The following is a 25,740-nucleotide window of genomic DNA, read 5'->3' as shown; positions in this document are numbered from 1 at the left end:
CCTGCATATGGGCTTCCACACACTTCCTCCCATGGTTTCCAAATCTTTTTCTTCACGGACCACTTGAAAATTACTGAGTGACTTAGTGGGCCACTTAATGATTTTTCTGCCTGTAGTAGTAATTGTAATGTGCTGTGCTAGATTTTTATTTGTACTTTACAGTCACACTGCATAAAGCTTGTGGAACACTGGTGGTCCGTGGACCACATTTTGGGAACCGCTGCCATAGGCTTCTGGTTGACCACCGTCAGAACAGGCTGCTGAACTAGACGGGCCTTTGGCCTGATCCAGCAGAGCTCTTCTTACGTTCTTACGATATTTCATAGCAAAATTTGCAGAGCAGAATTCCTGCGAGGACATTTGTTTCAGCTTGAGCAACAGAGGTGACAAGGGCAAAGTCCAGCAATCATGCACAGCATCCATGGAAGAAGCAGAAGCTTAACTAGGGATGTTTCTCTCTACACATTTTCACAGCTCATTATGTCTTTCTAATCAACAGAACCTGCTGTCCTTCGGGACTGCAGGCCTCAAACCTTCAAGACGAGGAGCCAGTTCCAAGGTCTCCAGCTTGCTCGTTTCTCCAGAAAGAGCACAGAGACAAAGCCAGCAACAGAATGAGAGGACCGGCGCATAACTGGGCAGCGGGAAATGGAAGGGCTTCCCAAAGGTTCAGTGACCATTTTCTTCACAGGGCAGGCACATTCCTGGAGAAGGGCTGGAGAAGAAATGCAGGGAGGGAGGTACGCACAGCAATGACACAGCATGAACTCTGCGAGGAGTCACAAATGTTTTTAATAACTAAGCAAAAAATATTTAAGACTTAAGGACCTCTCCATCAGCTCCGTTGAAAGGCCAAGGGCTCTGTTTCTTGAACATTCATCCCAGTTTGCTTGCCCAAAGCTTACACGGAGGTTAGATTATATCTGGTAGGTTATACAACAAAGAGCATTTATCCTGATTTGCTTGTGCGGTGTTTACAAGGCTTCCCATTAAGTCTTCTGTGTGTCCTGCATTTTTCAATGCATTTCCCCATCAATTTCCAAACTGCAAAAAGTCAGATTCTTTTTTAAAGTGGATTTGTTGCAACAGGGTGACAGAGCCCTTAATCCACTTTAAAAGCTAAAGTTCTGGTATGTTCTTGGATCCCTCCTGCGAAATACTGACAGTATAGAGGCACCCCAACACCTTTTGGCTTCTCCTCGCCTTGAAATCTTTCCATTCCAGGTGGTCATTACAAGAACTCTGCAATTAAGAAATAGTACTTGATTTTTCTTTACCCCCCTCCTCCCTCCCAATCCCTTTCCTTTTGTGTCATACCTTTTGGATTGTAAGCCTCAGAAGACAGACAGTCTTACTACTGGCATTTGTAAGCCACTCTGGGAGTTTTTTTTTTTTTAATTTAAGAGCAAGATAAAGTCCCAGGCTATGGTGTGAAGGCACATGAGGCCAGCTCCCTGCTGAAGCTAAGCAGTGTCAGGTCTGGCCAATGCCTGGATGGGAGACCGCCTGGGAACCATATGTAAGCCACCTTGGGTTTCTATCATGAAAAAAAAGGCAGGGTATACATGTAATAAATAAATAATAAATAAAAATGTTTAAATGAATAAGTAAGATAGTTAGGAGCATGACACTTGGAAAAACAAGTAGAGGCAGCAGAAGGAGGTGTTGAAGGGCCTTGGTAGAGCACATATGCAAAAGGTCCCGGGTTCAGTCCCTGGCATTTCTAGTAAAGACACTAACATGAAACCCGGGAGGGTTGCTGCAAGTCAGCACTGAGTTAGATTGAGCATTGGTCTGACTCCGAATAAAGCAGCTTCCTCTACAAAGAAGAAAATAGGATCTAAAGTTAGGCCATGCTGCCAGCTTTTCCAACCCTGCAATTGCACTGACTTTATATTATAATCATGCTGACAGTACAGACTGAATTTGTGCTTGATGCTGCTATTTAACCTGCAAACAGTGCTTATTTGACTCCCTCTGACTTTGGAACGTGATCTTCTCAAAACTCTGAGGATGCACTTTGAATGTTGGGCATGAGCTGGAAAACAATCTTCAAACTGCAGAAAGGCAGACACTGAAGCACTTGGGAAAAAATGTCTTTGGAAGCCCCTGACCCCAAACCCACAGATGTACCTGGCTCAGTTGGATTGGTCACGAGGCCCCAATGAACTTCTTTCTTTGCTAAAAAAATCAGAAAGTCAGGTCATTGATTATCTGCCTTTCCCCCACTTACTAGCACCTACTTGATTATACTACAGATTTGCTGTCCCTGAAAATGTCACAATCGAATTCATATCACAGAAAGACAAGGGTGGCTGGGGGTGTGTGGAGAGGGGGGCAGGGCGCCAGAGACTGGCTTACTGACACTGGTGTCACTGCTGCATAATGGGCCAGCATGCAGGTGGGGCAGGGTGGCAGCGATGCCAGGGCAGCACAGGCACTGTAGCAGTGGCAATCCAATGCTTCTCCCCCAACCTCCCTGCCTGGCCCCTGCACAGTCCTGGTGCATGGCAGTGACAGAAGGCCACGGCGCTGCTCCCACCAGCTGGTTGCTCCTGTGGAAACACTGAATCGGAACAGACTTCAAATGCCATCTAGTCCAACCCTTTGTAAGTGCAGGAAATCCACATGGAAATCTGGTGCAACAGATTTGTGTTAAAACACAAGAAAGTCATATAATTCTTGCTCAAGCTACATAAACTAATCAGTTTAAAACCAGCTACATTCCTCTTTCTCGTCATTCTCTGAATCCAACTGCAAACAGCAGAGGTGTACATTACAAAGTTTACCCGTCCTGATTCCTGCAGCTGAGAGCCTAAGTGGAAGTAGGTTAGCAGCATGCAGGAAGACGTGTGTGTGTGTGTGTGTGTGTGTGAGGGCTTATCCAAACGTAGCGGGATAATCCACTGTTTCCTATTCGGGTTGTCAGCTGATAGTCCTCACTTTGCCTCCCCCCCCCCGTTTCCCATTGGAAAAAACGCTTTTTTTTTGGCACAGCGAGATTCCCGATTTCAAACAGCAAATCGCATTTTTGCCGGTATTGGAAGGAGCGGATTTAACCCGCGAAAATGCGTAACACTGCGCGACATCATTTGAACGACCGAAAAATAATAAACACACATAGCGCGCGTGTCACACATTTTGCAGTCGTCTGGATGAGCTCTGAGTTAAGCCTCCCCGCCATCTGTCATGATCTCAGTGAACATCCCCCACTACTTGCATGAGAAGGGGCATTGCCATTTGCACCTATAGGAACCTCCACCCCACAAGCTAACAGCAGACAAGGGGGGGACTGCCTGATTTCCCTTAGGAGGGAATTCCATAGCTGGGGTACCATCACCACTGAGAATGCCTCAGGCCCTCGTTCTTCATGCTCTTGCTGCTGCTGGACCACACAAGTAAGGCAAAGCCTCTTCCCCAGATGGCAAATTTTGGATCAGAAGATACTAGAGAAGGGAACCTTTCAAGTAGCTGGTTCCTGAGTCATTTAGGGCTTTGTTCACTAGTACTAACACCTTGAATTGGACTCTTTTAAAAGGGTAAAAAAGAAGATTAGGGGAATTACAGGACGGTCAGTCTGACTTCAATACCGAGAAAGATATTAGAATGGATAATAAAAGAGTCCATTGGCAACTATCTAGATGACAATGCTGTGATTAGTAGGAGCCAGCATGGGTTTGTCAAGAAAAAATCCTGTCAAACTAATCTCATCTCTTTTTTTGATCAGGTCACTAGCCTAGTAGATGGTGGAAATGCTGTAGATGTCATCTATCTAGATTTCAGCAAAGCGTTTGACAAAGTCCCCCATGACCTTTTGATTAGCAAACTGGTCAAATGCAGACTACATGGAAATACTGTCAGGTGAATTCACAACTGGTTGGAAAACCGTACTCAAAGAGTGGTCGTCGGTGGCTCTGCTTCGGACTGGAAGGAGGTTTCGAGTGGAGTGCCACAGGGTTCAGTCCTGGGGCCGATACTCTTCAACATTTTTATCAATTACTTAGATGACAGGGTGGAGGGAAGCCTTATGAAGTTTGCAGATGATACGAAACTGGGAGGGATAGCTAACACAATGGAAGACAGGAATAAAATCCAAAGGGACCTGGATAGACTAGAAAATTGGGCTGAAATTAATAAAATGACATTCAATAAAGACAAATGCAGGATTCTGCATTTAGGCCACAAAAACAAAATGCATGGGTACAGGATGGGAAATACCTGGCTTAGCAGTAGTGCGTGTGAGAAGGACCTTGGAATTGTAGTGGATCGCAAGTTGAACATGACCCAGCAGTGTGATGCTGTGGCAAAAAAGGCAAATGTGGTTTTGGGATGCATAAACAGAACTAGAGTTTCCAGGTCGAGGGAAGTAATAGTCCCACTATATTCTGCATTAGTCAGGCCTCATCTGGAATACTGCGTTCAGTTCTGGGCGCCTCATTTTAAGAAAGATATAGACAAGTTGGAGCGGGTTCAGAAGAGGGTGACGAGGATGATAGCCGGTATGGAGAACAAGTCTTATGAGGAAAGGTTGAAGGAACTTGGCATGTTCAGTCTGGTGAAGAGAAGGCTGAGGGGTGACGTGATTACACTCTTTAAGTACCTGAAGGGCTGTCACATAGAGGAGGGTACAGATTTGTTCTCTGCTGCCCCAGAGGGTAGGACTAGGTCTAATGGTTTTAAGTTGCAGGAGCGTAGATTCAGATTGGACATTAGAAGGAACTTCTTGACAGTAAGGGCGGTTTGGCAATGGAACCGACTGCCTAGGGAGGTGGTGGGATCCCCTTCGCTGGATGTCTTCAAGCAGAGGCTGGACAGCTATCTGCGGGAGATGCTCTAGTTGTGGGTTTCCTGCTGTGAGCAGGGGGTTGGACTCGATGGCCTACAAGGCCCCTTCCAACTCTATGATTCCATGATTCAACAGCTCATAGGCAGCCAGTGCAATGCCCAGAGGACAGGGGAGATACGATCATATGGCCTTAGGTGGAATATAGGTGCTGGCACCCATAGCACTTTAATCAAGGTATGAGAACCAGCCCCTCATTTTACCAAAAAAGCACTGAATATAACTACCATGGACACTTATTAGAGAATGCCTGCAACATCACTAGTGACAAACTGTACATCTCTCTCACACACAGACACATGCCATTTTATGAAGCTTTACATATTTCTTAAAAAATGTCTTTGGTGACTGCAAACACTTGTGTGTGCAGCTACTTACATTTCTTTGCTACTCATGCACTCCCCACCCCCGTGCACTGTTAAAACCTGGCACCGGGGGCATTCATAACTTTTGAAAAAAGGATTGTGAACAGCACAATTGTAGTATTCTGTGTTTACACACACATGAACTCACATTATGAGACTGTCATTGTGTTTTCTTGGTAATCTGAGGATAAATTCAAACTGCCAGTCCCATGCTGGTAAACATCTCATAAGCTTATCAACTGCACCAGCTTTCCTTCCATCAATGAGAAATCTGTTTGTGTGATAAGATGTTCTATCGGCTGATCTGTGACAACATTTTCAAAACAGCCAGGCCATCTGGTCCAGCACCCAAAGGAAATGGCCATTGGCCTCTGCCTGTTCTACCTAGGGAAAGGGTTTAATCATGTAGACCTAAAACTGCACAACTGCCAACCGTCTGTATGGCTTAAAAGGAAATTAGTAGTAGTGGTAGTGGTAGTGGTAGTGGTAGTAAGCCTTCTCAAACCTGGGGCTCACCATTAACCATAACGAGGGATGGAAGGATCTGTCAATTGTGGTTCTTTCAGTTTCCCATTTTGAATAAGCAACTTGGGGTAGTCACACTATAATAAGGTTCTGGCCACACACCTCCAGGAGGGTGTCCTTGATGAGATGACATAGAGTCAGATCCTCCCCAACACTTGGTTTGGATGCAAGAGACTGTCAAACATGGCGCCGCCATGTCAATAATAGTGGTGTATATAGAGTAAAGAAGTAAGGGCTCATCTGCACTATGCATTTAAATCAGTATCATACTAGTTTAAACAGTCATGGTTTCCCCCAAAGAATCCTAGGAACTGTAGTTTGTTAAGGGTGCTCTGTTAGGAGACCCCCTCATGGAGCTACAATTCTCAGAGTAGTTTAACAGTCAATCCCTCTTCCAAGGCCTGGTGCTTGAGGGCATTTTCCAAAATCTGGGACCCCACAGAAAAGGCCCTCTCCTTTGTGGAGGCACACAGCACCTCTGCCAAAGAGAGGAGTCTTTCCCTCCCTTGCCAGGAAATGCCAGGGTTTGAACCCGCTGAACACAGGATCTTGCAAAGGTCAGCTCTGTGTTCTCAACCACTACACTAGCACCTCCTTTTCCATCTGCTCACAAAAAGTTGACACGCCTTCCAATCTTTCAAAGAAGCAAACAGGAACACTTATGCATGCCAATTGCCATCCAAACCATCACTGCCCTGAGACCTTTCCTCACTGCAGACTGCAGAAGGCAGTATGCCATTTCCTATGTGCTGCAATTTGTTCTGCAACTGCCTGTTTCCCACTGATTTAAATGCCATGAGAGGAAGGGGTATTTGTTCTGTGGCTGTTAACTGTCCTACAGCAGGTTGAAAATACACCTCAGCAGCTGAAGCGTGCAAAATGGCAGGCTGTGCGCCGCATTGCGTCTTAGCTCTCATGCATTGTCCCTAGAGACAATGCATCCTTTCTGGTACTCTGACAGTCAATTTCTAGAGCACCCTTCCACAAGCTGGTGCCTTCCAACTTACTGGGGCCAATGGGAATTATAGTCCAAGACATTTGGAGGACACCAGCACGGGGATGGTTGTTCTAGAGGCACTGTAGGGAGAGGACAGAGGCTGTCTGGGGAAAGAATAAGAACTCCAGCAACTCCATCCCTCAAAGGCAAAGAATGGGACAACCAGAGGTATTGATTAAATAAGTAAATTCACTAATAGGCAAAAAAATACCATGGTCTGAATGATCCTGACTTTAGTGTTCAGTGATACATCTTTGCATTTGAGGACCTTTTCTAGTTCTCTCATAGCGGCCCTCCCCAGTCCTAGCCTTCTTCTGATTTCTTGACCGTTGTCTCTCTTTTGGTTAATGACTGTGCCAAGGTATTGATAATCCTTGACAAGTTCAATGTGTTCGTCAATTTTAAAGTCACTTTCACTAACAGGCAAAAAACCTTGCGGTTTAAGAATATACCTATTTTGTTGTTGTTACGTGCCTTCAAGTCAACCCTATGAATCAGCCACCTCTAATAGCATCTGTCGTGAACCATCCTGTTCAGATCTTGTACGTTCAGGTCTGTGGCTTCCTTTATGGAATCAATCTATCTCTTGTTTGGTCTTCTTCTTTTTCTACCCCTTCTGTTTTTCCCAGCATTATGGTCTTTTCTAGTGAATCATGTCTTCTCATTATGTGTCCAAAGTATGATAACCTCAGTTTCATCATTTTACCTTCTAGTGATAGTTCTGGTTGAATTTGTTCTAACACTCAATTATTTGTCTTTTTTGCAGTCCATAGTATGTGCAAATCTCTCCTCCAACACCACATTTCAAATGAGTTGATTTTTCTCTTTTCTGCTTTTTTCACTGTCCAACTTTCACATCCATAGATAGAGATTGGGAATACCATGCCAACAGATATTTCTATCAAACTTTAAAAATCAAGGAAATCGGGCAGCTATAGTGAATGCACCAAGGGAGCAGGAGACCTGACCTCCTCTCTGAGATACTGTACTGCCCCACAAATTTGTAAAAATGCAAACACAATTTGGATTGTTCTTTCGCAGTCCAATCCACTTCCTGGGCAGCTTGGAAGAGTTTGGTAACGTGTCTCTGAGCATATAGTGAGAGGTGCTAGGAGATGCCCTCTCCCCTTACAGAGCTACAATCCCCAGAAGAGGGGCTGACTGTTAAACCACTCTGGCCACTGGATCTCTGGTTCGTGATTAGCGAAGCCAAACAGCTGTGAGTCTGGCTTTTAGAACACCAACAGTTGGTTCTTACTGAGCACGCCCAACATAATAATTTAACTTCAATGTTAAATTTCTTAAATTAATTAAAAATCAGCCAGGCATTTTTTAAACTTTTAAACTGCAGAAGATGAGGGTCGGAGTATGGGGCAAGGTCAGTAACAAGATTACAGGTACTCTGTGAACATGGCTGATTTTTAATTAATTTCAACAAATTATGAGAACTCTGACAGAAAAAAGTCCAACAGGAGTCTGGAGTTCTTTCTCTTGTTTTACACTTTGAAGTCTTGATTCTCCTGGACTATTTTGTGGGTCGCCATGAGAACTTAGAGGGTTGTTAAGCAAGTTTTTCTGAGTTCAGGACTATACGTTATGTAAGGTTTTGTTTTGAAATGAGCTTATGGGAAGCAGCAGAATGGCATGGGCGGTATTTTCAATTTAACATTGTGGAATGTAAAAAATCCATTCTGGCTATAGTACACAGCCACTCTTGTGGCTAACACTTGGAGCACCAGAGATGGTGTAATTGATAGGGGGTCTGCTTGCCGCTTCAGTCGCTAACCCAAAGTCCCATGTGTGATGGGGATTGTTTTCCTAGTTGCCAAGTGTTTGTTTTTTTAAAGATTCCAGGAGGCTAAAATGAGTCAAGTCACAGGAAACGACAATTCAAAGAAAAACACCCCTGATATATTTGTTATACCACTCAATGCATTTCAGTCCCTTGGTGACACTTGATCATTTTTGTTTCCTGAAGTTATTAAAAGTTAAGATTCAAAGTTGCTATTATTATAAACAGACACGTCCATACATTTATAAGGGCTGGAAAAAGAGATGAGGCAGAGGATGTTAGGAGTTCCTCAGGATGCTGTTGCATTGTCTCTTCCAAGGGCTGTGAACAGAAAGCCAAACCAGAAAACTTGTAAACACGGCAGAGCTGAACTGTAGGAGAAAGAAAGGGTGGGTTCATCACCCCACCCTCCAGGCATTGCTGCCCAGATCCAGGCGGGGGGGCCTCAGTGGTACTGGCTTCTTTAAATCTGGATTGAATGGGTTCTGCTACTCACTGTGGGGTTTCACTACAGTGCCATAAATAGCCAAGGAAGCATTTCCTTAGAAGCTCCAAGCAGTAGGCAGCTAAATATGAACAGGTTTTCACAATGTTTGATTTTAAAAGCAGAATAACACTTTTGCATTAATAACAACAATGGGTTGTAGCAAACCACCCACTCCTCAGAGTAGTAGACCCATTGATATGAATGGACTTAAATTAGCCATATCTTTTAATTTCAATGGGTCTACTACTCTTGAGTAGGACTAACACTGGATACAAGCCAATATTCATTATATATTGCATAATGCCAAAATAAGCTTCACGTCCCATTGTTTGAAGTAATTGTTAACAATGATCCTTCAAGGCAGGCCAGTATTATAATCCTCACACTGTGCATCAGGGTGGCAGGGTGGAGGGAATGGAGGTAGTTGAGAAAGAGAGGAAGTTGGCTTGCTGAGCTACGAAGCTGTGGTAATTTTCATGTGAAATATAACAAATTTGTATTCCAAAACATTTAGTCCATAATAAATTCAGTCTTTTATCTTCCCAAACCCATGCAGCCCTTTCTTATTAAACTGCAAGCCGCCTGTGTATGTCTTTCCCAGATCCCCAGCCTCAGAATACTCAAATCACATATGAAACACATAACTAAAACAACAGTTTTAAAAAGCCAATGAGAAAGTGATTTCCTATATGAAAAGAGAAAAGCAAAAAGGTCACAAGACTAGTAATCTACATCTGATCCTGCTTAGGCCTTACATTCCTGCATGACAGATCTGCCTTTTGGCCACCAACACTGGCCTTTGAAACCAGGCTGCTTGATTATTTGTTTTTAACAAGGGGTTTCCTTGATCACAGATGACACTCTTGGCCATGACACTAGGTCCTGTATCTGTATCTATGCAGCTGTTTATTCACCACAAATCACACACACACACATACTCTGATGTTTTGTGGCATTCTCATCTTGTTGTGTTATTTGCATTCCATATCTCCTGTGTCCCTGAGACAGTTACACATAAAAAATAAATAACATCAGTGCAGGTGTTTTGACAGTGGGTGGACTGGGCTGGCTCAGTCAGATTGTGTGCAGCACCCTGCATAGCTCATCATGCTCATAGGAGCCATTCGGGCTCATTCGAGTCCCATGCACATTTTAAAAAAATATGTTTTTAAGATGTTTTGTTTTTAAGATGTTTTAGAGTGCCTTTAGTGTTTTGTTTGTTGCCCTGGGCTCCTTCCGGGAGGAAGAGTGAGATAGAGAGAGAGAGAGAGAGAGAGAGAGAGAGAGAGAGAGATCTACATGAACACCACTTTGCCTGACACACATTTAATCTATGCAGGGAAAAGGGAAATGGCTGCATAAAATGGAGACTGCATCAGTTTTGTGTTCTGCATATGCACATACCTCACATGTTGGTTGTAGTTGTAGAGTGCTTAACAGACGAACTTCCATCTTTGGTTTTGAATAAACCACTGTTTATGTCCAAACATAGGAGACTATCATTTATTCTGTGGTGAGTTAAAATGAACCAAGCTTGGACATAACAGGAAACCACGGTCTCTTCACAACTGAAATTTTCCATCTCCTTTTGGCTTGCAACAAATGAGGAGGACGGGGGAACAACATGACTCCAAGGTTTGCTGCAGCTTGTTCTTATACTGTAACTTTAAACTATGGTTTAGCATTATGTCTGAAACAGACCTGATCTCTGTCTCTCTGTGTTCTTTCTAGAGATAGATGAGCCCTCCCACATCCACCTGGGATTAATTCCAAAAAAGATTGGGGGGGAGGAGACCTGAGGGCTCAGAAAAAATTACCTACCCATGCCAACTCTATCTCCCATGGTCCCAGTGTCAGTGTGATGAAAAGGAAATAAAGGGAGGGAACTTTTCCTCCCCTGCTCTTGGCATGCGCCTCCACTGCCACGGTAAAAGGTAAGGAATAGGAATGGGGAGAGTGGCTCCAGGGGAGAGGGGAGGGAAGACAGGAACAGAAAAGGGTTGAAGGATGGGAGGAAGAATCTGGCAATTGTTGTTGTCGGATAACAACCACCACCACAACAACAATAATACTCTGGATGAGATCTGAAAGCTCACCTCTCATTTGAGGTGGGCTTTTATGAGCCCCTGGCGTTTGTTTCCAAGTCTGGCTCAGGAGATCTTTGCCAGCCTCTCTGCTTTTCTTTCATGAGGAAGGAAACCCGTGAAGGCAAAGCTGGGCAGCCTGAGAACCGTCCCCCTGACTGCTGCCCCCTTGTTTGGCTCCATGGGCACATTTGGAACATTGAGAGAATGTGGTGGGCACCATCACAAAATGGCTGCCACAGGGGCAGGCATGGCCATCCGCGCAATGGTTGCTGTGGTGATGAGCATGACCAGCCACAAACACGTATGTTGCCCATACAGGAGGAAAACTGGTGAGGCTGAAAATGCAAGTGACTTGCCAAAAAGCAAAGAAAAATGGGATACAAGGTGGAGGCGGAGTCTGAGCTGCCAAATGCAAAAGCCACTCCTTTTCTGCTCCAGCACCCATTTTACAGAAGACAGTTTTTCTCTCCAGTCTCCCCCCTCCCCCCCGGAAACTCTCTCCCAAACACGCCCTGGCTGCTACGTTCTTTTCTCATCCTTCCTTTGTTGCACTGTGGCTGCACACGCACCATGCATTTAAATCACATTCCCACTCCAAAGAACCCAGGGACCTGTAGTTTATCCCCTCAGACAACTACAATTTCCAGCACCCTGAACAAACTACAGTTCCCAGGATTCCTTGTGTGGGGGTGTTTTAAATGCATGGCTTCTACTCAGCCCAAGGCACAGACATGCCCTCTGGCTGGTAGGGAGCGTCCAACTCCTCACTGCTGATAGTATTCAATTAGAACTGCTCTCTCTGCCTTTCTCTGTGCAGATAAGAGTCCATTTAGAATTGTTCTCTCTATTCTAATTGGACAACACTAGAAGAGAAAAGATAGCAAACAGTTCCTAATTGGCTGCCACCAGCAGAGAGACCAGTGCTCTTTCCCCTTTTCAAGTCTGCTGGCCAATCAAAATAGTAGGAGGGCCTAAGCAGGCAACATGGTAGGGAGAGTGAAGAGAAGGATGGACCACATGGACATTATCATTTATAACCCAGTCCAGAGGGGCTTTCAGGACCTTGGAGCGTGCCCTTTGAACGGCCTCTGTGGGTGCACTGATGCACACGGTCCTAGACTTTAACAGCAGCAGGCACTGAATTCAAACTCCGAGGGATGGGGGAGAAATTCAATTCAGTTCACATTTAAAGCTGAATCTATCATATTTGCAATATGGAAACAAACTCAGCCATCCTTCGAAAGTTGCACTTTTCTGATTTTTGTGATGCCGTGCTCCAATCAACCAGTGTTTACAAAAATGCATATATTAGGGAAAAGTCTGCATAAAAATGAATATATTAGTGAAAATTAGAAAAATGCATCATATTAGGATAAATTGCTTATAAAAACATGTACATGCAAATATATTATTAGGAGAAATTTGTATTAAAATGATGAAGAATTTTTGTGAGGATAAAAAAACCCTGCAAATTGCTGTAGAAACAAGGAGAATTGAATTTAAGACTGGAAAATGAGAAATTGACTGAAGCTGACAGTCCCTCCTCTGGAGACATCTCTATTCATTCATTTAAAATATTTCTAAGCTCTTGCAAAGTGGGTTCTGTAATAACCATAATATATAAGACAACCACAGATCAAAAATTAATCAACCAGCGTTGATTTGACTGACATCCAGCCCAGAACTAAAACGTAAACAACAAACAAAAACCAAAAAAGCCCACAGGCACAAAAAGCATTGTAAATAAAGACTGCTTCAAGGTAGGGTATCAGTGTCCTGTTTTAGAGAGGGCACCATTGGAGGTAACAGTCCTCTATTTGAAGATAACCCTAATGTGGCTGAAGGGGGGATTGAACTTGCTCATCTACAATTAGCAGACAGGACTGAGCATGCACACAGGTCAGCAACTTCCCAACTAGGTTGAGATGTATTTCTATTTAAATTATAGTAATTACTTCTAGATTTGCATAAATCAGCATATGCAAATCTAGCTTCTTCTTCTTCTTGATTTTGTTTTTTGCAATGCATCTATGGGCACCCAACTTCAAGGAAAAGCCAGCGAGAACAAGTGGGTCTTCTAAGTCATTCCTAGACAATAGTCTTTGCGGCTGACCCCGTTTCACATGGTGCATCCATCTTTGCTGCAGTCAGGTGGCCTGGAGATGCTGATGAGTGTTGCTAGCTGCTCTTTTGCTGTGGAGTGTGGAAGGAATTCCTGAGGAGTCTGTGAGAACCCTTGGAGAGGCAAAGCGGTCTGCTCAGGAAGACATCGGAAACCTTGCAAAATGTGTGGGAAGCTGTTGCAGGCTCAGAGTATAAATTCCCATAGCGCCTGCTGCTGCATGCCGGAAAGCACCATCCTCCAAGCTTTAGGACTTAACCCCTTAATGGTATGCATGCTCTGCTCTGAGGAACGTAGAAAGCACAGCTGCAACCTGGCCTTCTCTCTCCCCGTACCGCCCCTTCTGTAGGGTCAGGCTCTTTGGGAGGGAAGGGGAGAGCACATGACGGAAACTGCACTGCAAATTTAAACCAATTTCAAACCAGTTTAATTATCATGAGGGTCACCAGGGAATTGCAGTGCTGCATGGGCTGGATTCTTTCCTGCATCACTTCCACAGGACTACAAATCCCAGAGTTCCTTAGTTGGTTGGTAGTCACAGCAATTAAACAGGTTAGCTCATATGGTGCAGCTTTGTACAAGGATAGGCACAGCTAACTTGGTGTCTGGACAGGAATTATGGGAATTGTAGTCCAGCAACATCTGGGGGGCACACGTTGGCTACCCCTGTGCTAGAGTATTTTTAAGGGTGCTTCCAAATGTTTATTGTGGGATGGGTACTTGTCATGCATGCATACAATTTTTTTCCCAGTGTCCTCACATCACTGGCATCAAAACACCAGCCTGTATTTTTCCCAATTGAATTCAGATTTCCCCTTTTGGGGGAAATTTGATCAGTAAAAGAAGCCTTATGTCAGTGGCCTTTTTGCAGATTAAACCCTTTCGTGGAAACACTCTGGGGGGGAAATAATAAACACCCCAAAACTACAAGTAACATAAACTCTGAGTGCTGACCAGCTATGTGACAGGCAGAAACTCAACAGGTACAGCACCCCCATCATTCTATCTCTGTGCTGCCAAAAGCTGCACCAGTCAAATTTCTTCCTAACTTAGGTAGAGATTTTTTACTCCATTAGAGCCTAACAAGTTAAAAGTACAGACAAATGGCAAGTTAATGTATTTTAAAATCTTATAAGATGCAGACAGAGTTGGTTTCACCACCTTGTCAAATTATATATATAATAGGGCCTGTGAAATAGGGGCCAGCGGCTCTGCAGTTCCTCTGGTCCCGGAACAACAACTCATATATTCAGCAACTTAAGTAGCTTGGTGCATCTGTAACTGAGAGAGAGGCTTACTATTTATCGAGTGATGTACACACATTGGCTGAATAACAGCTCTCCAAGGGCCAAAGTACACTCAATGTTGGAGTTCCGTGATTTGAACTACAAATTATTTTTTCCTGCTTGTTATAGCAACCATGGGGGGGGGGATATGGAATTTTGTAGCCCTGGGTTTTTTGATCCAACCTTGACTAAGCTTGCAGGGAAGGGTTGGTCCCAATTCAAATTGCTGGCCCACACAACTGCTTTTGCAAAAAGGTTATGTTGAGAGTTACAGTCATGGAACTCTTTTAATGTAATGTGTTAGCATAATGTGGCAGCATAATGTGGCCTTTAGGTAGGCCATCAGTTGTTGCTGTTGTTGTTGCTGCACACAAGTTGGAGACACTGAGGCAAAGGAAATAGTAGATTGCCAAAAACCACCCAGTAAATGGCAGAGGCAATATTTGAACACAGGACCTTTAAGCCCACATTTGGTTCACGTTTCAAGCCCGCCTTCCCCAACCTGATGCCCTCCAACTGGTTGGGGTTGATGGGAGTTGTAGCCCGACAATATCTGGAGGGCACTTGGTTGGCAAAGGCTGTTTTAAGCCATTACATTACTTCCTCTCTCTCCTAGCTGATGTGATCCTTCAGACTGAAAGGAAAACAAATCGTTCTTTAATGCTTCCAGATCGGTACTATCACCAAGAAATCTCCAACTGTTGTTCCATGTTTATGGAACTCGCCTCCCTGGAGGTTCACCAAACACAGTTCTGTTTGGGGTAGACTTTGGATAGCTAGGATTGGAAGGTATTTAAAGTACTGTGTTTTCCTAAAATATGTGTTGCTATTTTTACTGACCATCTTGTTTTCCATCCCTGTGGTTCCATGAAAATGTACCATTGAAGCCCAAATAAATAAGAGAACCTTGAGGTCTAGAAACATGGTGTATTGGCTTTTAAAAGGAAAGAAAGGAAGCCAAGATCCTGAAGCAATGAAAATCTGTGTCAGAGACTCCACAGAATCATCTCCACCCCAGATGATGGACAGTGCTGTTTACAGAGATAATTAGCACTTAGGTCTCATGCTGTGACATGCAGGGTTCCTTGAGAACAATTTGGATTCTGAGACTGTCCAAGGCTGGGAAGCTCCTTGAATGTGATGCTCATAATGGTTAATTCTATAAATAACCTATCTTGACCATGGAAACATTTTGTTCCTTAAAATATACATTTCCGCATACTGCTGTCTTTCCATGTTACATTGCAGAGCTGTTTATCAGCAAACTGAAATGTGTGTGCTTATCTTTAAATAAACAGCTAGGTCCCCAGAAAGCATCAGAGGGGTGTCAATGAAGGAGTCAAGTTATGGCCAATGGCTGACTTCAAGCAGGGTCATTGAATGGTCATCTTATTCCTGTTTCCTTGCTCCTACTCCATAGGAGCTCCTTCGGCGAATTCATGACAGACAGAAATAAAAAAGTAACATTCCACATCACTGCTAGGGAGTGCTGCATCTGTTGGATTTCATTGCACTCTTAAAGCAGCACAGACCAGTGTTTGCTGGCCTTAGAGATACAGAAGCCCAGCTGGGAAATACATCAAATGACACAAGTAACCTTGCTGAATGGGCATACCTCTTCTATGAACGTTATGTTGGTTTTAAATGCACTAGTTTAGCCTTTCCCAACTTTTGGGCAGCCAGACGTTGCTGGACTACAACTCCCATCAGCCCCAGACAGCATGGCCAAAGATCAGGAATTATGGAAATTGTAGTCCAGCAACATTTGGGACCCAAATGGAAAGGCTGCACTGGTTGCCATCTTGACTTCCCTCAAGTAACCATGGGCACTATAATTTGGTGGTGTAATGGTAGGGCGGTCCCCTGCTCCAGCATCAGCCCTGTAGAGTAGGCAACCAGTTGCCCATGGGAAGCCCACAAGCAGGACCTGAGTGCAAAGAATACTCTCTCCTTTTGCAGTTTCCAGCAACTGGTATTTGGAAGCAAATCATAGCCATCATGGCTAGTAACCATTGATAGTGTTATCCTCCATGAATTTGTCTAATCCTCTCTTAAATCCATCCAAGATGGTGGCCATCACTGCCTCTTGCGGGAGCAAATTTCATAGTTTAACTATGCACTGCATGAAGAAGCACTTTCGTCTCTCCTGAATCTTCTAACATTCAGCTTCACTGGATGTCCACCAGTTCTAGCATTAATGAGGGAGAAAAAAATTTCTCCATCCACTTTCTCCAGGGCATGCATAATTTTATATATTTCTAACTTGTCTTGTCATAGTTGCCTTTTTTCTTAAACTAAAAAGCCCTAAATGCTGCAACTTTTCCTCATAGGGGAGTTGCTCCATTCCCTCGATCATTCTGATTGCCCTTTTCTGAATCTTTTCCAACTCTCCAATATCCTTTTTGAGGTGAGGCAACCAGAACTGTACCCAGTATTCCAAATGCGGCCACACCATAGATTTATACAACAGGAATATATCAGCAGTTTTATTTTCAATACTTTTCCTAATGATCCTAATGATCCCTCACATGGAATTTGCCTTTTTCACAGCTGCGCAACACCGGATCAACAGCTTATATACTGTATTTAATTGCATTTGCCATTTTACTGCCCTTTCACTCAGTTTGGAGAGATCCTTTTGCAGCTGTCTGCAATCCCTTTTTGTTTTAATAATCCTTAATAATTTACGATGAGCAACAGACTTGGCCACCTCACTGCTTACGCCTGACTCTAGATCATTTATGAACTAATTAAAAAGCACAGGTCCCAAAACCGATCCTTGCGTTACTCCACTTTCTACAGCCCTCCACTGAGATAACTGCCATTTATTCCTGCTCTCTGCTTCCTGCTACTTAACCAATTTCTGATCCACAAGAGGACCTCTCCTGTTGAATTCCATGTCTGCTAAGCTTACTCAGGAGTCTGTGGTGAGCTACCTTGTTGAAAGCTTTTTGAAAGTTCAAGTACACCATGACAACCAGATCACCTCTGCCTATATGCTTGTTGACACTCTCGAAGAACTCCAATAGGTTGGTGAGACAAGACTTACCCTTGCAGAAGCCATGCTACTTCTGCTTCAGCCAGGCTTGTTCTATATGCTTGGTTGGCCTATCTTTAACAATACTTTCTATCAGTTTGGGTGACCTTGGGCCAGTCACTGCCTCTCAGCCTCAGAGGAAGGCAATGGTAAACCACCTCTGAATACCGCTTACCATGAAAACCCTATTCATAGGGTTGCCATAAGTCGGAACCGACTTGAAGGCAGTCCATTTCCATTTTTTCCTGCGACAGACATTAAGCTAACTGGCCTGTAATTTCTGGGATGCTCCCTGGATCCCTTTTTAAAGATTGGTGTTGGCCACTCTCCAGTCCTTAGGTATGGAGGTGGATCTGAGGGACAAATTATATATTTTTATTAGCAGATCACATTTAAGTTTCACATTTAAGTTCTTTAAGAACTCTCGGGTAGATGCCATCTGGACCCAGCAATTTGTCCGTTTTTATTTCATCTATCAAGCCGAGAACTTCATCTCTTGTCAACATTATTTGCCTCAGTTCTTCAGATTCCCTTCCTGCAAAAGTTAGTTCAGGCACAGGGGTTTGACGTATGTCCTCCACTGTGAAGACAGATGCAGAGAATTCATTCAGTTTCTCTGCAATCTCCTTATCCTGCTTTAGCACACCATTGACTCCCCTGTCATCCAAGGGTCCAAATGCCTCCCTAGATGGTCTCCTGTTTGAATGCATTTAAAGATTTGTTTGTTGTTGGTTTCTATTGTTTTAGCAATGTGCTCCTCAAATTCTTTTTCAGCCCCTCTTTTTGTCTTCTTGCCTTTATTTTGCCAGAGTTTGTGTTTCTTTTTATTCTCTTCATTCGGACAAGACTTCCATTTTTTGCCCCTAATAGCTCCTTTGACTCTGCTCATTAACCTCTTGGCATCCTCTTTGCCCTGGTGATACCTTTCCTGATCTGCAATATATACTTCAGTTGAACTTCTCATATTGTGTTTTTTAAAAACTCCCAAGCATTTTGATTTGACTTTCTGTACTTTGTCTTTCAACTTTCTTTTTACCAATCCCCTCATTTTGGGGAAGTTTCCTCTTTTAAAGTCAAATGTGACTGTTGGGTTTTCTTGGCAATTGGCAATTTACATGTATGTTTCATTTAATAGCACTATGGTCACTGTTCCCAATTGGTCTGATAACACTTACATCTCACACGTAAGATTAAGTCCAGGGTCACCATCCCTCTGGTTGGTTCCATGACCAACTGTTCTAGGGCACAGTCATTCAAGGTATCTGGAAATGTTACCTCTTTGTCGTGGCTGGAACGCATATGCAGCCAATCTACATCAGTCTAAATCAGAAGAAGGCTAGGACTGGGGAGGGCTGCTATGACAGAACTAGAAAAGGTCCTCAAATGCAAAGATGTATCACTGAACACTAAAGTCAGGATCATTCAGACCATGGTATTCCTGATCTCTATGTATGGATGTGAAAGTTGGACAGTGAAAAAAGCAGATAAGAGAAAAATCAACTCCTTTGAAATATGGTATTGGAGGAGAGCTTTGCAGATACCATTGACCGTGAAAAAGACAAATAATTGGGTGTTAGAACAGATCAGAACTATCACTAGAAGCTAAAATGATGAAACTGAGGTTATCATACTTTGGACACATCATGAGAAGACATGATTCACTAGAGAAGACAATAATGCTGGGAAAAACAGAAGGGAGTAGAAAAAGAGGAAGGCCAGATAGATTGATTCCATAAAGGAAGCCACAGACCTGGACGTACAAGATCTGAACAGGATGGTTCACGACAGATGCTCTTAGAGGTCACTGATTCATAGGGTTGCCATAAGTCGTAATAAACTTGTAGGCACATAACAACAACAAATTACATCAAGGTAGCTGAAGTCACCCATTATTATAACATTTCCTAGTTTGGATGGTTCATCAATTTCATTTTTCAACTCAAGATCTCCCTCAGCATTTTGGTCAGGAGGGGTAATAGAACATTCCTAGTAATAAATTACTCTTGTGGCCTGGTATCACCACCCACAACGATTCTGTGGAGGAGTCTGCCTCTTTGTACTTCTTCTAGCTTGCTGGATTCAATGCCCTCTTTCATGTATAGAGCGACACCACCTCCAATATGTCCTTCTGATATAATTTATATCCAGAAATAATTGTTTCCCACTGGTTTTCTCTGTTAAGCCAGGTTTCAGTTATGCTCACTATATCCATGCTGCTGTCCTGTAAGACCAAGCACTCCAGTTCCCCCATCTTGGCTCAGAGGCTTCTAGCATTAGTGTATAAACATATCACTTCGAGTGTCTTTGGCACTTTTGGTTTGTCCTGTAGTACTTTGGCCTTTCTGAACGGCTATCATATGCCCTTGCCCTCACAATGCCTAGTTCTGGGCCTACCCCATATAAACTTTCATCATTTTTATGTCTGTATCCCAGGGGGAAATTTGTTCTAAACCAGACCCACCTCAGCTCCTGTCAGCCTTCCCCCCTCAATCAGTTTAAAAGCTTCTCTGCCACCTTTTTGATCTTAAGCACCAGCAGTCTGGTTCCCTCCCTGTTCAAGTGAGCCCATCCCTTTTGTACAGGCCCAGCTTGTCCCAAAATGTTCCCCAGTGCCTAGCAAATCCAAACCCCTCCTCCTGACACTATTGTCTCATCCAAGCATTGAGACTACAAAGCTGCACCTGCCTAGCTGGCCCTGTGCATGGAACCAGTAGCATTTCAGAGACAGCTACCTTGAAGATCATGGCTTTCAGCATCCTGCCTAACAACCTATTTTTGCTTCCAGGAACTCACAACTGCATTTCCCTAGGATATTGGTGCCAACATGCACCACGACTGCTGACTCTTCCCCAGCACTATCTACCATGTTATCTAGCCAATGGGCAACATCTACAACTTTTGTGCCAAGCAGGCAAATCACCCTGCGGTCTGCACACCCATCACACACCCCACTATCTCAGTTCCTAATAATCAAATCACCCACTGCTAGGATCCCCCCACTCCCCAGAGAAGTATCCTCAGCAAAAGAGAATATCTGCTTGTCCCCCAAGAAAGGGGCCCCTTCTAAGAGATTGTTTCCCTCTTCCTCAGATAGATACTCTCCTTCCCTAGGGCCTGCATTTTCCATGACAGCAGGAAGGTTATCATCCTGGGAGTGGGACACAACTATAATGTCTCCAAAAAGCCTTATCCACAAACCTCTCTGTCTCAACTTCTCTAGGGTAGCCACCTTGGCCTTAAGGAAGCAAACTTGCTCCTGGAGAGCCAGGAACTCATTGCCCTGAGAGCACATCCACAACAGCTGTCCAACAAGCTTTTGTTTAGGTCAGAAACAGATGAGCAAAGACAGGGTGCCCTGACCTCCTCACCTTGATGCTTTGCTGACTTGCTTTACTGCTTAGCTAGCTTTGACCCTTTGTTCACCGGGGCTGAGAAGCTTCATCAGCTGAGAACATGCAAAGCAGTCTCTCTTGCTAGGCTGTTATAAATTTATATGTGTGGCTAGTTCCAGCTGCTACTGTCAGCAAATAAATTCAGGGGGTGTGACTTAAATTCCTGCTCTCAGTCAGTGTAGCTCCTTGGGGATGGGGAATGAACAATGGGAAGTGCATAAAGGTAATTGATTGAGTGAGGCTGGTGACTCAGCTGTCAACTATGGATTAACTCAGCCTTCCTTCCTAAGAAAGAGGCCTATTTAAAAACATTTACTAATGGTTCTGGTAACTAACTTTTATTTTATTTGCTGTCAGCAACACACTTTTAACAGTGCAAGTTCCCCTGTAGTTTTAAGTGGTGCCTTGCAATTTAGCCTGAACAAACTAGACTAGTTTTTAGCTGCTTTTAATCTAAACAGAAGGCTGGAACTTCCAGGTGAGTCTTTTTTTTCTCATCTACAACAGCCAAACCTTTTTCAGCTTAGGAAAACAGAGATTGGTGGGTGTGCATGTGTTTAAGGAAGACTAAGACTCCCCTTTTTAAAATTAAGCTGACTCTCCCTCTAGCACTGAACTTCTTTTTTACCACTTCTCCAAAATTGGAGTTTAATATGATTTACTGTATCCCCTCAAGCTTTCCTGCTAGGGTAGTGTTGAAAATGAGGTTTCTATAGTCTTCCTACCCCAAATATTCAGCTTGTAAGTTATACTTTTTTCCAGGATTTGGCTCCTAGCCAGTGACCTTACAGTGTCCTTATTAGCCTGAGCTGCCCTCATGCTGCACCCACAGTTAGGGAGATGGCTTGCCACTTTTTCTTTACTGGCCCTGCTCCTGTGCCGTTAACAGCAGAACACAGGCAGGTCTTAATAATGCAAACAGATCATTCAGAGACCACTAACAGGACACTGGCAACAGGTTTTTCTTTGCTTTTTAACTTTGCAGATTTCTTGCAGTATAAAGCACTCTTGTACCACTTTAACAGTCATGGCTTCCCCCAAAGAATCCTGGAGACTATAGTTTGTTGAGGGTGCTGACCTCACATAGCTACAATTCCCAGCACCTTTAACAAACTACTGTTCTTGTACCACTGTGAAAGTGATATATTAAATGCTTGGTGCGGATATGATGGAGAAATCCAGATTAAATTGGGGGGGGGCAGGGAAATGGCCTGGCATGTAGAAGTGTCAACACTGTGTGGACATTGTGAATACATCAGCAGGACTGATCCAAGTGTAAACACCTGCCTGAAAGGTGGGCACCCATATTTCTAGCAGGGCTCCTGTATTTTCTTCTTCTTCTTTGACAGCTGCAAAAATTGAACAGGGGAAGCTTTCCTAATCAATGCATCTCCATGCAAGCTAAAGCTTCTTCTGTTCAGTTTCTGCCTGTCACACAGCTACTCCAGTGAGAACTAGTCTCCCTTATACTTTCTGTGATCTGAATGCATGGAGTATAAGGTGTCGGGGAGGCTAGAGTCAAGCGAGGAATGCCACACAAACTGAAACAATGGTGACAATGGAATAATGGTGACAAGTGAGAATACAGACTTGACTTTTGCCCATTATGTGCTAGTTTTATTGCAAGGAGGGTTTTTTGTTTAAGTGGAGGATTCAAAACTGCATCCTCTTCCTGAAAGCTGAAATGGTGCAATCCATTCTGCCCCCGCCCTGGTTTGCTGCCTGTACAGTCCAAGGCTGAGCATGTGAGCTATGCAATGCGCAGCCCTGGGTTCAAATCTCACATTGACCATGAACTCATCAGGTGGTCAGCTGAAGCAAGCCCCTCTCTTTCAGCCTCTGCCCTGCTGTCTCTAAAATGGGGAGAATAATCTTGGCCCATTGTCAGGATTACTGTATGCAAAGCATGTTGGATGCTCTACAGTGGTACACCAGCCTTTGTCAACCTGGTGCCCTTCAGATGCTATAGGACTACAACTCCCATCAGCCCCAGCCACCTGACTGAGGCTAATGGGAGTTATTATTATTTATTAAATTTATATCCCGCCTTTCCTCCCAGTAGGAGCCCAGGGTGGCAAACAAAACCACTAAAACATCATAAAAACAGACACGAAAGTATATTGAAACAAAGCATGTTTTTAAAAAAAGCTTTAAAAACATCTTAAAAAACAATTCCAACACAGATGCAGATTGGGATGAAGTCTCTACTTAAAAGTCTTCTTGTAATCCAACATCATGTGGAGGGTGCCAGGTTGGCAAAGGCTGTGCCACATAAATGCCGGAGCCTGGCAAATTCAGGACCTCCCTTCCCTCACCCCACACAGAATCCCTAAACCCAGTGCCATCTATATAACCTGCAACTCATATTCAGAGAATATACACTCTAATTTGTGCCAGCCAATGTGAAAGACAACAATTTCTTTCCCTCAAATTAACTCCTCTTGTAGAGGGCACAGAGCCTTAAACCTCACATTTTATGAAAGAGCTGAGCTGCTCATAGCTATTCAGTGGCAAATGCCACCACCTTCCAAAATAAGGCCCAACACGTATTACAAAATATCTTTTATTGTTAAAATAGCTTTTTGGACTTTCATTTTTTATTTGCTAAACATCATTTTGCACATACAAGGGGAATGGGGGGGAAATCATGTTCACTGAGTACATAAGAGGGCAAAGAGCACCCCAGATGTTATTCCCAGCATGACACATGGTCCAGCACACAATTTAAAAGACCAGTCTGACTTTTCATTTTCAACGGAAACATAATTTTTGCAGGCATATTTGGTTCAGAGAGACCAAACGTCCCCTCTGATTAATAAAGGGTTATGATTGTGTGTCTGTATCACATGAGAAGTAGATGCTGACCATTACCCATTAAGGCAGACTTCGCCAACCTGATGCCTTCTAGATGCATTGGACTACCACTCCCATCAAGCCCAGCAACCTTATGACCATGGTGGCTGGGGTGGATGAGAGTTGTAGTCCAAAACATCTGGAAGGGCACCAGGTTGTCACAGGCTGCATTCAGATCACACCTTTATCTTTAACAAAGCACATGCAGCAGAGTGGCGACTGCCAATGCATCTCCCGCTTGTTCTATCCTGGGTCACATCATCACTCTCACACACACACCCCTCTGAAACTCTGGGGATCTGCTAGCACTCAGCATAGATCAGCCTTTGCCAATATGTTTGTAGTCCAACACAGTCTGGAGAGCAACTCCCGTCAGCCCCAGCCAGCATGCTAATTCATTGGCTTCTTCTGCTGACTTCCACCTTTTTTTCCTTGTTGGAATTGTTTGCAGTTGTGTCTGCTATAGCAAGGGAGAGATTCCTTTTGCCCCACTGTCATCGGCAAGGTTGCTAAGTGACAACCTGGAGAGCATGCATTTACTTTTTAACACACTAATAAAGCAGAAGTCAAAGTAGCCCACAACACTCTCAGCCCTTTTCTCTGCCCTCCTTCCCCAGCTGCTTGTCTTGTTGCATATGCATTGCTGAAAGGTAAAGATGCAATCTCTGGGTTGGAAGTGGCGAGCCTAGTTCCCATGTGACTTATGACCTGCACGACACAGGCCATAAATAAATGAAAAATCCCAGCTTCTGAAACCTCGTGAACAATACGTAGAGGGCAAAGAATGGACATTCATAGAATCATGGCACCCACAAACTCCCCCCCCAAACAGCCTGGCCCTTCGTTAGCAAGTAGTTTTTGTGAAGGACCACTTTGAGAAAGATGTTAGGGGCTGCTCCCTGATTGGTGGCAAGTCCTATCACCACAGGCACCCCCCTCTTTCCTTTCTTATTGGGAATGGGGTGGAGGGCAGGTGCTCTTCCCATTTGATAGGTATAACAAAGGGTCCGATCTAGTCAGCCAGATGCTTGCAGAAAGCCCACAAGCAGGCATGCAGCCAATAGCCCTTTCCCATCGTTGATCCCCAACATTTGGTACTGAGATATTTATTAGCACTGAACATTGTGATCCCATTCAGCTAATAAAGCTGAGACTTTTTAATAGACCTCTCTAGCTACTCCCCTTGTAAAGGCATCTAATCCAGCGGTGATCAGATCTTTTTGTTTTCGTCACTGGCTCTTGTCCTAGGCCATCCAGGCCATACCAGTGGAATCTCAGAGGGTTGCTTACTTGTCAACCAGTCCCCTACAGCAGTGCTTTTAACAGCTGCTTGAAAGGTAGCAATTAGCAGGTAACAAAAACATTAGGCTCTAGGCCAGGTGTGGGAAACCTTTGGCTCGCCAGAAGTTACTGAACTACAGTTCCCATCATCCCTGGCCATTGGCCATGCTTGCTGGGGCTGATAGGAGTTGTGGTTCAGCAACTTCTAGAGGCCACAGGTTTCCCCCACCTGCTCTAGGCCTTAAAAAGCTGCACCTACAAATTCTTGTGTCTCGAGCCACTGTTAAAGGCACAGCTACAGAGGCCAGCTGGGAACTTGGCAAACTCATCCCATAACTGAGAAGCAACAGAGAGGCACTTTCAGCGTAAATCCTTCCAGATAATTCAAGCAAAGTTTGCATAAAATAAATAAACTTTTGCTGTTTAATTTTGAGGCTTCTTTGGTTCAGAATTTCAAATGTCTTGGCACACGCTATGAACTGCCTTGCTTATACTGCCTGGCATTTATGCAAGGAAAAATACTTTTGCACAAACACTCATTATTATACAAGGAATTTTGCTTTGTACAGTGCATCGAGCCCTGCGGATTTGGAACAGCACGGCACCACAACTCACTATAGTCAGCTGTGAATGCCATTATTTGTAGAACTATAGAGGACTTCCGGTTTTGCCG

At 43.9% G+C, this 25,740-nt stretch overlaps 1 long non-coding RNA gene across 1 annotated transcript in view; it reads right to left on the bottom strand.

The window, feature by feature from the left end:
• Positions 1–21,115, bottom strand: part of LOC133368392 (uncharacterized) — a 45,060-nt gene extending 23,945 nt beyond the window's left edge. The window contains exon 1 of the long non-coding RNA XR_009758630.1: positions 20,910–21,115. This is a non-coding gene — a long non-coding RNA (uncharacterized LOC133368392). The remainder of the gene's footprint in view (positions 1–20,909) is intronic.
• Between the last annotated feature and the right edge of the window lie 4,625 nt (positions 21,116–25,740).

The sequence above is a fragment of the Rhineura floridana genome, chromosome 12, assembly GCF_030035675.1.
Source record: "Rhineura floridana isolate rRhiFlo1 chromosome 12, rRhiFlo1.hap2, whole genome shotgun sequence".
NCBI classification, from domain to species: domain Eukaryota; kingdom Metazoa; phylum Chordata; class Lepidosauria; order Squamata; family Rhineuridae; genus Rhineura; species Rhineura floridana.
This window is presented reverse-complemented; position numbering and strand designations above follow the sequence as displayed.